The following is a 12,933-nucleotide window of genomic DNA, read 5'->3' on the forward strand; positions in this document are numbered from 1 at the left end:
GAGTAGCATGGAGAGCTGCATCAAACCAGTCTCAGGACTGAAGACCACAACAACATTAACAACAACACCCACTCTGACAGTCACACAATACAAATGTCTTTATCCCGAATCTACTTCGTTTGGTTGGAATAAATTGCTTAAAAGGTAATCGTCCTTTGAACAGCAAGAGACTTTCATCTATACAAAGGTTGTGATGTAGGCGAAACGAATTACGAAACGTCATACGAACATTGTTAACAATCGTCCTAATTTTAAATAGACTGTAGCCTCCAGTACTCGCAGAGTTATTACTGAAGTGTAACATTCTCAGAAGTAGATCAAAACGGTCTCGGGACATTCTTTCGCTGGAAACTGGTGTGTTCAAAGTGGATCTCTGGACCAAATCACTTAATTTTAACGCCGGCCGCGGTGGTCTCGTGGTTCTAGGCGCGCAGTCCGGAACCGTGCGACTGCTACGGTCGCAGGTTCGAATCCTGCCTCGGGCATGGCTGTGTGTGATGTCCTTAGGTTAGTTAGGTTTAAGTAGTTCTAAGCCAAGGGGACTAATGACCACAGCAGTTGAGTCCCATAGTGCTCAGAGCCATTTTTGAACTTAATTTTAACTCTTTAACTTGCACCATTAGAAGGTAAATACCGACAAAACAATACATTGGTTCAAATGGCTCTGAGCACTATGGGACTCAACTGCTGTGGTTATCAGTCCCCTAGAACTTAGAACTACTTAAACCTAACTAACCTAAGGACATCACACACATCCATGCCCGAGGCAGGATTCGAACCTGCGACCGTAGCAGTCCCACGGTTCCGGACTGCGCGCCTAGAACCGCGAGACCACCGCGGCCGGCAAAACAATACATTATTTCAGAGCCAGTGTCTTTCCACTTTGACATTCGAGAATTCACAGATTCTGTAGTATTTTCTCTGATGTGAATGTAAAAACGATTTGTTTTCTCTGCAATAAATTGCAACAGTTATTGAGACATAAATATCACAAAAAATGATAGAATGCGTGGGTCAGTATCTAACTGACATTTGTGTCCTGGACCCGAGTCATCGAAGTAAGGGTTTAACGGCTGGAAATCGGTTTCTTTGCAGTCGAATGTGTCACTTAAGTACACTGTTTTTCGAACCGTTTCACTGTCACTTTCTGATTCTTCGGAGTCAGAGGACCTGCTGACTTTAATTCTTGCTCCCCCTCTGATGTAAAGTATGACTCAGCGCGCGTAAACCCGCCCCTAGCGGTGGAAAGGCCTCTGGCGTGGTACGTGTCAACACATGGACGTAGAATAAGGGGAGACGGCGCTACAGACTTAGCCTGTACGTTGTTTGAAGCCAGTGGGCGGGGCCTGCCGCCATCTTGGATCCCCCAAAACATTAGCAGACGAGTGTTTACAATTGCTTCTTTTTCGTTATTTCTGTCGTGTGCACCTGGCATTTGTTTTATATAGTACATGTTACACTGTTTTAGTGAACAACACAGCATAAGGAACGCAACTTCAAACGTTTTTCTGGTCTTAAATGCGTATTCGATACAATAATACGACACGAAAATATGGCGCTTTTGGCCTCAGTACTGTAACTCCTTTTTGTTTATACACTTCGAATAACCGAGAAGAGAAGTATGTGCTATGAAAAGCGTGCTTTCGTAATCCATTTCTATTCACTTTCATTGTGTTTGTGTCGATAATTGATAAAGCCAGAACTCCAAAAGCAATGATTGATAGTTTAGAGGCACCGATTTGTATTCGTTAAATTACGAAGGAAAAGAACTGAATTTAAGATTGTCAGGCCCATTGTAGTTTACACATCTGCTTTGTTTTTAAATTGTACCTACCAAGTGACATTCAGGGTGGTAAATAACAGCAGTTTACAGGGTAACACGACAGCACAGTGATTTATGTAATGATCGAAACAGCCTGGACTTAGGTAGGGAACTTTGCTTTAACAAATATGTAACCCTTTAAGTACTTATAATTTAACCACTGTAACAAGTGCTACACACATTTACTGAAGATTTAATTAACTACATGTAGTTACATTAGTTTTATATTAAATTATTACATTTTAAAACATTAGTCTTCATTTCCAGGATACTTCTTGTCAGGACTTTTCAGTTAATTGGGAATAACCAAACAGTGAAAACTAAGTGTATTGCTCACCTCCAGAGAGCTCTTCACTTTGGATAGATAGGAAATCTAAAGTCAAATCACAGAAATAAAAACATACTGTAAAACTTTACAGTGGATCAGAATTTCAAATATATATAAGAAAATAGCTCTTAAATAAGTCCACTTACGAATGAAATGTGATTTGTTTAAACTTTAGATTACAAAAAAATGGCTCTGAGCACTATGGGACTTAACTTCTAAGGTCATCAGTCCCTTAGAACTTAGAATTACTTAAACCTAACTAACCTAAGGACTTCACACACATCCATGCCCGAGGCAGGATTCGATCCTGTGACCGTAGCGGTCGCGCGGTTCCAGACTGTAGCGGCTAGAACCGCTCGGTCACCCCGCCCGGCTTTAGACTACAATCAGACCGATTAGTACACCCGTAAGCGACGCAAGCCAGTATTTTTTATCAAAACACTTCACGACTACACGGAATCAAACCACCAGAAGCGAATGTTTTTGGGGTAGTTAACATGGCTGATTTTCTCTTGGGTCGGCTTCAAGTTTGTGACGTCATGACAGCTCCTCTTATTTTTACCTCGTTGTGTCAACACGTCCTTAGCGCTGTCGGGAAGACCCATGGACCGCGCTTATACACGTCTGGCGCGCCAGGGGAACGGCAAGGCATGACGAGTTAACACACCCCCAGCAGTCAAAGGGCTAAAAGCGATAGCACCAGCGTCATTGAAGAGCTGTGTGCTGGAGGAGCAGGCCATGATTTCCAGCTGCAGCCTAGCCACCACAGCTAAACACTGCCGTCACGCACCGGTCAGCCGAAGTGCACACACCCGACATTGTCATCGCCGTTGGTTCGGGCTGGATCCATCTACAAAAAAATATTGTGGATAATATGTATGGATCCACCAAGGTATGATCCTAGGTAATGCCTGAAAGGCGGGCCTGTCAGCGATACCTCCGGGAATGCTGTTCGGGGCTGGATCCGGCATGCAGTACATCTGGGCCAGATCTGCATGCCCGAACTACACAGGGTGGTCCACTGATCGTGACCGGGCCAAATATCTCACGAAATAAGCGTCAAACGAAAAACCTACAAAGAACGAAACTCGTCTAGCTTGAAGGGGGAAACCAGATGGCGCTATGGTTGGCCCGTTAGATGGCGCTGCCATAGGTCAAACGGATATCAACTGCGTTTTTTAAAATAGGAACCCCCATTTTTATTACATATTCGTGTATTACGTAAAGAAGTATGAATGTTTTAGTTGGACCACTTTTTTCGCTTTGTGATAGATGGCGCTGTAATAGTCACAAACATATGGCTCACAATTTTAGACGAACAGTTGGTAACAGGTAGGTTTTTTTAAATTAAAATACAGAACGTAGGTACGTTTGAACATTTTATTTCGGTTGTTCCAATGTGATACATGTACCTTTATGAACTTATAATTTCTGAGAACGCATACTGTTACAGCGTGGTTACCTGCAAATACCACATTAATGCAATAAATGCTCAAAATGATGTCCGTCAACCTCAATGCATTTGACAATACGTGTAACGACATTCCTCTCAACAGCGAGTAGTTCGCCTTCCGTAATGTCCGCACATGCATTGACAATGCGCTGACACATGTCAGGCGTAGTCGGTGGATCACGACAGCAAATATCCTTCAACTTTCCCCACAGAAAGAAATCCAGGGACGTCAGATCCGGTGAACGTGCGGGCCATGGTATGGTGCTTCGACGACCAATCCACCTGTCATGAAATGTGCTATTCAGTACCTCTTCAACCGCACGCGAGCTATGTGCCGGACATCCATCATGTTGGAAGTACATCGCCATTCTGTCATGCAGTGAAACATCTTTTAGTAACATCGGTAGAACATTACGTAGGAAATAAGCATACATTGCACCATTTAGACTGCCATCGATAAAATAGGGGCCAATTATCCTTCCTCCAATAATGCCGCACCATACATTAACCGGCCTAGGTCGTTGATGTTCCACTTGTGGCAGCATTCGTGGATTTTCCGTTGCCCAATAGTGCACATTATGCCGCTTTACGTTACCGCTGTTGGTGAAAGACGCTTCGTCGCTAAATGGAACGCGTGCAAAAAATCTGTCATCGTCCCGTAATTTCTCTTGTGCCCAGTGGCAGAACTGTACACGACGTTCAAAGTCGTCGCCATGTAATTCCTGGTGCATAGAAATATGGTACGGGTGCAATCGATGTTGATGTAGCATTCTACACACCGACGTTTTTGAGATTCCCGGTTCTCGGGCAATTTGTCTGCTACCGATGTGCGGATTAGCCGCGACAGCAGCTAAAACACCTATTCGGGCATCATCATTTGTTGCAGGCCGTGGTTGACGTTTCACATGTGGCTGAACACTTCCTGTTACCTTAAATAACGTAACTATTCGACGAACGGTCTGGACACTTGGATGATGTCGTCCAGGATACCGAGCAGCATACATAGCACACGCCCGTTGGGCATTTTGATCACAATAGCCATACATCAACACAATATCGACCTTTTCCGCAATTAGTAAACGGTCCATTTTAACACGGGTCATGTATCACGAATAAAATACCGTCCGCACTGGTGGAATGTTACGTGATACGTACTTATACGTTTGTGACTATTACAGCGCCATCTATCAGAAAGCGAAAAAAGTAGTCCAACTAAAACATTCATATTTCTTTACGTACTACACGAATATGTAATAAAAATGGGAGTCCTATTTTAAAAAACGCAGTTGATATCCGTTTGACCCATGGCAGCGCCATCTAGCGGGCCAACCATAGCGCCATCTGGTTTCCCCCTTCAAGCTAGACGAGTTTCGTTGTCTGTAGTTTTTTCGTTTGACGCTTATTTCGTGAGATTTTTGGCCCTGTCACTGTCAATGGACCACCTTGTATGCACGATGATACCTGGATAATGATTGATATGCATCCACCCACGTATGTTCTGGTGTAGCATCTGAAAGGTGAATCATCCTGCGCTAGGTCCAACGCCGCTGCCGCCACTGCCTCCAACAATGCCTCTGGCATCGGTGGACAGAGGGAATGGGAAGTCAACGTGTGAAATAGCGTGACTGTGTGTTTACAGCAGAATAACGTCAACACACTACCTCCAACAGCAATCCATGTATGCGTGTGTGTGTGTGTGTGTGTGTGTTTTAGCATTTCATTTAACCATTTGTGTGGCCAATGGGGGGATAAGTATCACCCTGTCTGGGTGGCATAAAACAAAGTAGCGAGTCACTCCTGGCCGTATAAGCAGTTACAGCATACATTTACATGGACAAATATCGAAAAATGTAGAAAATATAAAAAAATTCGGTAAAAAGTTTGGACACGATGTGGTCGCACAGGATATCTGCATTTATACTTAGAGAGTGTTAGAAATGTGACATAAGCGCTAAAGCACTAGATCAGAGTGTATGGACAGATGTCTTGTATGCTTTCCTATCTATTAGGATGAGTGACCTACTAGAATCACTACAACATCTCTCTCCAAAATGGCAGATCTGTGCCAAACGTTGAGAGGGGGAGCTCGTCGTAGATCCTTTGGAAAAATAGATGGATTTTCTTATTTATACAGAGGGAGAGGGCGTCACAGGCATAGTTATAGAAAAACAAAATCATTATATGAATGGGGTAATAGGTCGTGAGGGGGTGTAACGAGTAGATATACACTCCTGGAAATGGAAAAAAGAACACATTGACACCGGTGGGTCAGACCCACCATACTTGCTCCGGACACTGCTAGAGGGCTGTACAAGCAATGATCACACGCACGGCACAGCGGACACACCAGGAACCGCGGTGTTGGCCGTCGAATGGCGCTAGCTGCGCAGCATTTGTGCACCGCCGCCGTCAGTGTCAGCCAGTTTGCCGTGGCATACGGAGCTCCATCGCAGTCTTTAACACTGGTAGCATGCCGCGACAGCGTGGACGTGAACCGTATGTGCAGTTGACGGACTTTGAGCGAGGGCGTATAGTGGGCATGCGGGAGGCCGGGTGGACGTACCGCCGAATTGCTCAACACGTGGGGCGTGAGGTCTCCACAGTACATCGATGTTGTCGCCAGTGGTCGGCGGAAGGTGCACGTGCCCGTCGACCTGGGACCTGACCGCAGCGACTCACGGATGCACGCCAAGACCGTAGGATCCTACGCAGTGCCGTAGGGGACCGCACCGCCACTTCCCAGCAAATTAGGGACACTGTTGCTCCTGGGGTATCGGCGAGAACCATTCGCAACCGTCTCCATGAAGCTGGGCTACGGTCCCGCACACCGTTAGGCCGTCTTCCGCTCACGCCCAAACATCGTGCAGCCCGCCTCCAGTGGTGTCGCGACAGGCGTGAATGGAGGGACGAATGGAGACGTGTCGTCTTCAGCGATGAGAGTCGCTTCTGCCTTGGTGCCAATGATGGTCGTATGCGTGTTTGGCGCCGTGCAGGTGAGCGCCACAATCAGGACTGCATACGACCGAGGCACACAGGGCCAACACCCGGCATCATGGTGTGGGGAGCGATCTCCTACACTGGCCGTACACCACTGGTGATCGTCGAGGGGACACTGAATAGTGCACGGTACATCCAAACCGTCATCGAACCCATCGTTCTACCATTCCTAGACCGGCAAGGGAACTTGCTGTTCCAACAGGACAATGCACGTCCGCATGTATCCCGTGCCACCCAACGTGCTCTAGAAGGTGTAAGTCAACTACCCTGGCCAGCAAGATCTCCGGATCTGTCCCCCATTGAGCATGTTTGGGACTGGATGAAGCGTCGTCTCACGCGGTGTGCACGTCCAGCACGAACGCTGGTCCAACTGAGGCGCCAGGTGGAAATGGCATGGCAAGCCGTTCCACAGGACTACATCCAGCATCTCTACGATCGTCTCCATGGGAGAATAGCAGCCTGCATTGCTGCGAAAGGTGGATATACACTGTACTAGTGCCGACATTGTGCATGCTCTGTTGCCTGTGTCTATGTGCCTGTGGGTCTGTCAGTGTGATTATGTGATTTATCTGACCCCAGGAATGTGTCAATAAAGTTTCCCGTTCCTGGGACAATGAATACACGGTGTTATTATTTCAATTTCCAGGAGTGTAAGAAGTGTAGTGGAACGATGGTGCCTTCTATTGATACAAGACGTATTTGCTATACCCCCATCAGTTCTGTGTGTGTGTGTGTGTGTGTGTGTGTGTGGAAGCGGTTGTGTTATTTCATTCTGAATCGCGTAGTATTCTCCAATCCAATACATGCTAGTTGCACGCCACCTTTATTCGGAATCGTAAAAAATAACTGGAATCCGTGTAAACTGGTATCATTTCAGAATCGAAAAACATTGATTGCATATTGACGTAACTATATCATGAGATTTTACTGATAAAAGATAAAAAAGGGATTCTGTTGGCAATGTGGTGGGCATAATTTTTATTTACATGGTTTAAATTAGCTCCTAATGCTAATGCTTGCAGTTTGTCTAACTTTTTTGCTCTAGTTATCGTCCATTTAACATTTTTTTCGACTGTCCTCTCCAGCTGTATGAGCTGTCGCCAATTTACTGCTTTCGACACATATACGATGGCCTGTTTTGGTGGAGAGTGAAAACGTGTTCGTGAAGGATGGTCTAAGGCGCTGTCACCGTTGAAACTGCTTCATATCTCATTGTTACAGGTGCTGTGTGGCTGGATAGTTTGAACTTAACCGTCAGGGTCGTCCAGATAGCTATATCTGTCTGCCTGCAACCTCCTGTGTCCATCCTCTGCTTAACATTTTACCGCCATACTTTATTATAATTTAAATAAACAATTACTTTTTCTCCATACAGTGGGCCGGATGTCTAACAAGTGAATTTCTTCCATTAGCATGTCGCCTTGCATGCAGAAGAGAAAGTCGCATCCACCTTACCGTTAGCCTTGGTGAATACACGTAGAAGACTGTAATTACAGCCGCACTTTAGAGGTTATGACTGAAAGTGCTGTCATTTGGAGTCTTTACCGATATGTCTTCGTTATCAGTATGGATAATCGAGTATCTGTGTTTGAAATGTGCAGATTGTTACCTATCTCTCTACAATTTTAATTTGTAAATCGATTACGCCAACTCGAGCCCATGATGTATTCTGAGCCGTTTACGACACTAATGGCCATTACAATTGCTACACCAAGAAGAAATGCAGATGATAAACGGGTATTCATTGGACAAATATATCATACTAGAACTGACATGTGATTACATTTTCACGCAATTTGGGTGCATAGATCCTGCTAAATCAGTACCCAGAACAACCACCTCTGGCCGTAATAACGACTTTGATGCGTTTGGTCTTTGAGTCAAACAGAGCTTGGATGGCGTGTACAGGTACAGCCGCCCATAGAGCTTCAACACGATACCACAGTTCATCAAACGTAGTGACTGGCGTAATGTGACGAGTCAGTTGCTCCGCCACCATTGACCAGACGTTTTTAGTTGGTGAGAGATCTGGATAATGTGCTGGCCAAGGCAGCAGTCGAATATTTTCTGTATCCAGAAACCCCCGTACAGGACCTGCAACATGCGGTCGTGCATTATCCTGCTGAAATGTAGGGTTTCGCAGGGATCGAATGAAGGGTAGAGCCATGGGTCGTAACACATCTGAAATGTAATGTCCACTGTTCAAAGTGCCGTCAATGCGAACAAGAGGCGACCGAGACGTGTAACCAATGGCACCCCATACCATAACGCCGGGTGATACGCCAGTATGGCGATGACGAATACACGCTTCCAATGTGCGTTCACCGCGATGTCGCCAAACACGAATGCGACCATCATGATGCTGTAAACAGAACCTGGATTCATCCGAAAAAATGACGTTTTGCCTTTCGTGCACCCAGGTTCGTCGTTGAGTACATCATTGCTCCTGTCTGTGATGCAGCGTCAAGGGTAACCGCAGCCATGGTCTCCGAGCTCATTGTCCATGCTGCTGCAAACGTCGTCGAACTGTTCGTGCAAATGGTTGTTGTCTTGCAAACGTCCCCATGTGTTGACTCTGGGATCAAGACGTGGGTGCACGATCCGTTACAGCCATACGGATAAGATGCCTGCCATCTCGACTGCTAGTGATACGAGGCCGTTGGGATCCAGCACGGCGTTCCGTATTACCCTCCTGAACCCACCGATTCCATATTCTGCCAACAGTCATTGGCTCTCGACCAACGCGAGCAGCAATGTCGCGATACGATAAACCGCAATCGCGATAGGCTACAATCCGACCTTTGTCAAAGTCGGAAACGTGATGGTACGCATTTCTCCTCCTTACATGAGGCATCACAACAGCGTTTCACCAGGCAACGCCGGTCAACTGCTGTTTGTGTATGAGAAATCGGTTGGAAACTTTCCTCATGTCAGCACGTTGTAGGTGTCGCCACTGGCGCCAACCGTGTGTGAATGCTCTGAAAAGCTAATCATTTGCATATCACAACCTATCGGTTAAATTTCGCGTTTATAGCACGTCATCTTCGTGGTGTAGTAGTTTTAATGGCAAGTAGTGTACTTAGAGAAAAACAAAATCATTATATGAATCTGGTAATAGGTCGTGAGGGGGTGTAACGAGTAGATATAAGAAGTGTAGTGGAACGATGGTGCCTTCTATTGATACAAGACGTATTTGCTATACCCCCATTAGTTCTGGGTGTGTGTGTGTGTGTGTGTGTGCGTGTGTTATTTCATTCTGAATGGCGTAGTAGTTTCCAATCCAATACATGCTAGTTGCACGTCATATTTATTCGGAATCGTAAAAAATAACTGGATTCGGTGTAAACTGGTATCATTTCAGAATCGAAAAACATTGATTGCATATTGACGTAACTATAGGAGAATCATGAGATTTTACTGATAAAGGATAATAAAGGGATTCTGTTGGCAATGTGGATCGCATAATTTTTATCTACATGGTTTAAATTAGCTCCTAATGCTAATGCTTGCAGTTTGTCTAACTTTTTGCCCTATTTATCGTCCATTTAACATATTTTTCGACTGTCCTCTCCAGTTGTATGAGCCGTGGCCAATTTACTGCTTTCGACACATGTACGATGGAGTGTTTTGGTGGAGAGTGAAAACGTGTTCGCGAAGGATGGTCTAAGGCGCTGTCACCGTTGAAACTGCTTCATATCTCATCGCTACAGGAGTTGTGCGGCTGGATAGTCTGAACTTAACCGTCAGGGTCGTCCAGATAGCTATATCTGTCTGCTTGCAACCTCCTGTGTCCATCCTCTGCTTAACATTTTACCGCCAAATTTATTAAAATTTAAATAAACAGTTACTTTTTCTCCATACAGTGGGCTGGATGTCTTAAAAGTGAATTTCTTCCATTAGCATGTCGCCTTGCATGCAGAAAAGAAAGTCGCATCCACCTTACCCTTGGCCTTGGTGAATACACGTAGAAGACTGTAATTACAGCCGCACTTTAGAAGTTATGACCGAAAGTGCTGTCATTTGGAGTATTTACCGATATGTCTTCGTTATCAGTATGGATAATCGAGTATCTGTGTTTGAAATGTGCAGATTGTTACCTATCTCTCTATAATTTTAATTTGTAAATTGATTACGCCAACTCGAGATCATGATGTATTCTGAGCCGTTTACTACTACTACAGAGAGTGCGTAAGCATTGGGCTAATGCCATAAATCTAGATTCAACGTATTATTTTCTCAAGACACACATATTAGTTCTATTACTTCAAATGATATCAGACTCATCCAATACCCTAACGGAAAAAAATCGTAACACCTGGAAGGAGTTGTGCGACATAAACGAAAGTTGGAGGGCGTGTTTCTACTTCTGAAAAACGCTGTCCATTCAAATTTCGTGCCAGTCGCATTACGAGGGCGCTCGTGGCGTCACTATGAGGCTGCAAATCAGGTTTGCTTTAAATACTTCACGTAACAGTCGTGAGCTTTAGTTAACTTTGAGATTGGGCGTGATGAGTTGATATTAGTCAAGAATGCCTTTAAGGCGACTAAGACGCCAATGTCAACACGTCACTGAGTTTGAATAAGGACGTGTAATAGGGCTATAAGAAGCTATATGTTCCTTCTGCGATGTTCAGAAAGACTTTGTGTTCAGACATAATGACCTTTCTAGACTCTGAGAAGCTCATCTGCAGAAACCAGCACAGTTTTAGGAAACAGCGGTCATGCGAGACACAGTTGGCCGTCTTTGTGCATGATATACAACAGGCTCTTGATACCGGCTTCTAGGCTTATGCCATATTCCTCGACTTTCGAAAGGCGTTCGACTCAGTTCCACACTGTCGCTTGCTACAAAAAGTGCGCGCTTACGGTCTATCCAGTGACATATGCGGTTGGATAGAAAGTTTTCTAACAGACAGGGAGCAGTATGTCGTCCTGAACGGGGTGACTTCAACAGAAACAAGCGTAACTTCAAGTGTGCCCCAGGGCAGCGTAATAGGTCCTCTGATTTTTACGATTTACATAAACGATCTGGTTGATGGTATTGACAGCGGCCTTAGACTGTTTGCCGATGATGCTGTAGTCTACAGGAAAGTAGTATCACACGAAAGTTGTGAACAAATCAGTGAGGATTTGCAGAAAATAAATGAATGGTGGAATGACTGGCAGTTATCTCCCAATATTAGTAAGTTTAACCAACTGCGTTTAACAAGGCGAAAATCCCCATTAATGTACGAGTACAAAATAAATGATCAGTCTTTGGAAGCGGTAACATCAGTACAGTATCTGGGTGTGACTATTCGAAATGATCTCAAATGGAATGATCAGACTACACAAATAATGGGTAAGGCGAACTTTAGTTTGCGGTTTATTAGTAGAATCCTGAAGCGATGCAGTCCTTCAACAAAGGAAATAGCTTACAATACGTTAGTTCGTCCAGTCTTAGAGTATTGTTCGTCTGTATGGGACCCTTACCAGTCGGGTCTGATTCAAGAAACTGAGAAGGTCCAAAGAAGAGCGGCAAGATTCGTGACTGGTACATTTAGCCATCGCGAGAGCGTTACAAATCTCATAGAAAGTTTGAAGTGGGACACACTTGGAGATAGATTACGCGCTAAACAGATGGGGCTGATCACTAAATTCCGAAATCCAATCTTCACCGAAGATGTAGAGCATATATTATTACCACCAACTTTCAAATCGCGTAATGATCATCATTCAAAGATATGGGAAATAAGAGCTCGTACTGAGGCGTCCAGACAGTCGTTTTTCCCTCGTGCGATCCGCGAGTGGAACAGAGGGGGGGGGGGGGGGGGGGGGGGAATATGACTTTAGCGCGAATTGTGTCCTCCGCCACACACCGCTTGGTGGCTAGCGGAGCATATGTAGATGTAGATGTAGAATGTAGCCACTGTACATTATTGCTGGCAGCTATGGTCACGGGAATGTACGGTTGCAAAAAGACCAGGCTCGAGATAGCGCACTACCTGGAGGAAAGACCATTATATTCGGCGTATGGCTCTGGCGCATCATACCACATCTGCAGCAGCCGTTTGAGCAGCAGTTGGCACCATAATGACTCAACGGACTATTACAAATCGATTGCTTCAAGGACAGCTCCGAGCCAGGCGCTCTGCAGCGTACAATCGACTGACCCCAAACCACAGCCATTGAGGAATTCAGTTGTGTCAAGCGAGAGCTCATTGGGTAGTGCGGTGGAGATCTGTTGTGTTTTCTGATGAAAGCTGGTTCTGCCGTAGTGCCTGTGATGGCCGTGTGTTGGTTAGAAGGTGGCCAGTTGAGGGCCTGCAACCAACTTGTCTGTGTGCTAAACAT

Source organism: Schistocerca nitens, chromosome 3 (genome assembly GCF_023898315.1).
Source record: "Schistocerca nitens isolate TAMUIC-IGC-003100 chromosome 3, iqSchNite1.1, whole genome shotgun sequence".
Taxonomy (NCBI): Eukaryota; Metazoa; Arthropoda; class Insecta; order Orthoptera; family Acrididae; genus Schistocerca; species Schistocerca nitens.